Source organism: Triticum dicoccoides, chromosome 3A, assembly GCF_002162155.2.
Source record: "Triticum dicoccoides isolate Atlit2015 ecotype Zavitan chromosome 3A, WEW_v2.0, whole genome shotgun sequence".
In the NCBI taxonomy this organism is placed as follows: Eukaryota; Viridiplantae; Streptophyta; class Magnoliopsida; order Poales; family Poaceae; genus Triticum; species Triticum dicoccoides.
The window spans coordinates 345,645,542-345,648,461 of NC_041384.1; positions in this window are offsets into that span (position 1 = coordinate 345,645,542).

Sequence of the window (2,920 nt, forward strand, 5' to 3'; positions counted from 1 at the left end):
CGGATGCTTGGCCGCATTAAGTCGATTCATCTCACGACTCGGTGAAAAGGCATTGCCTCTTTACCGACTGATGAAGAAGACAGACAAGTTCGAGTGGACTCCAGAAGCTGATGCAGCGTTTGCCGAGCTAAAAGCTCTGCTCTCCACCCAGCCGGTGCTTGCTGCTCCAATCAGCAAAGAGCCTCTGTTGCTTTATATCGCAGCCACAGGACAAGTCGTCAGTACAGTGCTTACGGTCGAGCGGGAAGAAGAAGGAAAAGCTTTCAAAGTTCAGCGCCCAGTGTATTATTTGTCTGAAGTCTTGACTCCATCCAAGCAGAGATATCCTCATTATCAGAAGCTTGTGTATGGAATATACATGACCACAAAGAAGGTTGCTCATTATTTCTCTGATCATTCCATCACAGTCGTCAGCGATGCTCCACTATCAGAGATTTTGCACAACAGAGATGCAACTGGTCGAGTGGCGAAATGGGCGATTGAACTTCTTCCCCTTGATATCAAGTTTGAGGCAAAGAAAGCCATTAAGTCCCAGGCAATAGCAGATTTCCTCGCCGAGTGGATTGAACAGCAGCAGCCGACTGAAGTTCACTCGGAGCATTGGACCATGTTTTTTGATGGCTCTAAGATGTTGAATGGTTCCGGTGCTGGGGTTGTCCTGGTTTCCCCTAGAGGAGATAAGCTCAGATATGTGCTCCAGATTCACTTTGATTCCTCTAACAATGAGGCAGAGTATGAGGCCCTCTTATACGGATTGCGCATGGCCATTTCACTCGGCGTCCGTCGCCTGATGGTCTATGGCCATTCAGATTTAGTGGTCAACCAAGTGATGAAGGAGTGGGACGTGAGAAGCCCATCCATGACTGGATACTGCAGTGCGGTGAGGAAGCTGGAAAAGAAGTTCGAGGGGTTGGAGCTCCATCATATACCCCGACTGAAAAATCAAGGAGCTGATGATCTAGCAAAGATAGGTTCCAAGAGAGGAGCCATTCCGAGTGGTGTGTTCTTGGAGCATATACACACTCCGTCAGTCAAAGAAGATCCTTTCACCAAAGAAGCTCCACAGCCCAAGAGTGCCACAGATCCGACTGAGGTTGAAGTCCCAGCAGTGGTCGACTTGGTCATGGAGGTCTTGGTGGTCATCCCCGACTGGACAGTTCCGTATATCGCGTATATCCTGAGAAAAGAGCTTCCGGAGGATGAGGAAGAGGCTCGACAGATCGTCCGTCGATCTAAAGCCTTTACCATAATCAAAGGACAGTTATATAGAGAAAGCGCGACTGGAGTTGGTCAGAAGTGCATAACACCAGAAGAAGGTCGAATCATCCTTAATGATATCCACTCGGGAACCTGTGGTCATCATGCGTCCTCTCGGACCATCGTGGCCAAAGCATACCGAGCCGGATTTTACTGGCCAAAAGCGAATGAGATGGCAAAGGAAATAGTGGATAAGTGCGAGGGATGTCAGTTCTACTCGAATATGTCGCACAAGCCTGCATCAGCTTTGAAGACCATTCCGCTCATCTGGCCTTTCGCAGTATGGGGGTTGGACATGGTCGGTCCTTTGAGAACAGGGCGAAGTGGCTTCACGCATGTACTGGTGGCAGTCGACAAGTTCACCAAGTGGATTGAGGCTAAACCAATCAAGAACCTTGACGCCGGTGCTGCTGTTAGCTTCATCAGGGAACTGATATTCAGATATGGAGTCCCACACAGCATCATTACGGATAATGGGTCGAACTTTGACTCGGAGGAATTCAGGGACTTCTGCAACTCTCAAGGCACACGAGTCGACTACGCTTCAGTCGCCCATCCGCAGACGAATGGACAAGCAGAGCGAGCCAATGGCCTGATTCTCAAGGGATTGAAACCCCGACCGATGCGTGATCTCAAGCATGCAGCTGGAGCGTGGGTCGACGAACTTCCCTCGGTGCTTTGGGGACTGCGGACCACACCTAATCGATCGACCGGAAGAACTCCGTTCTTCTTGGTCTACGGAGCTGAAGCAGTCTTGTCGAGTGATCTTCTCCACAATGCTCCTCGAGTTGAGATCTACAACGAAGCAGAAGCTGAACAAGCGCGGCAGGACGCAGTCGACCTTTTAGAGGAAGAAAGGGAGATGGCTCTGATCCATCGACCATCTACCAACAAGATTTGCTTCGTTTCCACGCCAGAAATGTGAGGGGTCGAGCCTTCCAGGAAGGAGATTTAGTTCTCCGAGTGGATCAGAAGAAACATCACAAGCTTGCTCCTTCTTGGGAAGGGCCCTTCATCGTCACCAAAGTTCTCCACAACGGGGCGTACCGTCTTTACAACGTCGAACATAATATCGACGAGCCCCGAGCTTGGAACGCGGAACTACTCCGCCCATTTGACACTTAAGTTTATCACTCGGATGAGTTGCAATAAAGTACTCCTGTAGTTCATGGATTTCAAAATAATAGTGTCATAGTTCCTCCACAATTTTTGTCACTTTTTATTTTGTCCAATAAAATTTTCCCCTCAGTGGGTGACTTAGCCGCGAATCCATTTCGCCTAAGTTTGTAAAAATCCTTACCGAGTGGTGAGCCAGACTCCCACTCGGAGGCTTAGCCGCGAATCCGTTTCGCCTAAGTTTGTAAAAATCCTTACCGAGTGGTGAGCCAGACTCCCACTCGGAGGCTTAGCTGCGAATCCGTTTCGCCTAAGATTAAATAAAATCCTACCGAGTGGTAAGCCAGACTTCCACTCGGAGGCTTAGCTGCAGTCCAAGTACTCGCCTAAGTTATCAAAATCCTACCGAGTGGTAAGCCAGACTTCCACTCGAAGGCTTAGCTGCAGTCCAAGTACTCGCCTAAGTTATCAAAATCCTACCGAGTGGTAAGCCAGACTTCCACTCGGAGGCTTAGCTGCAGTCCAAGTACTCGCCTAAGTTATAAAA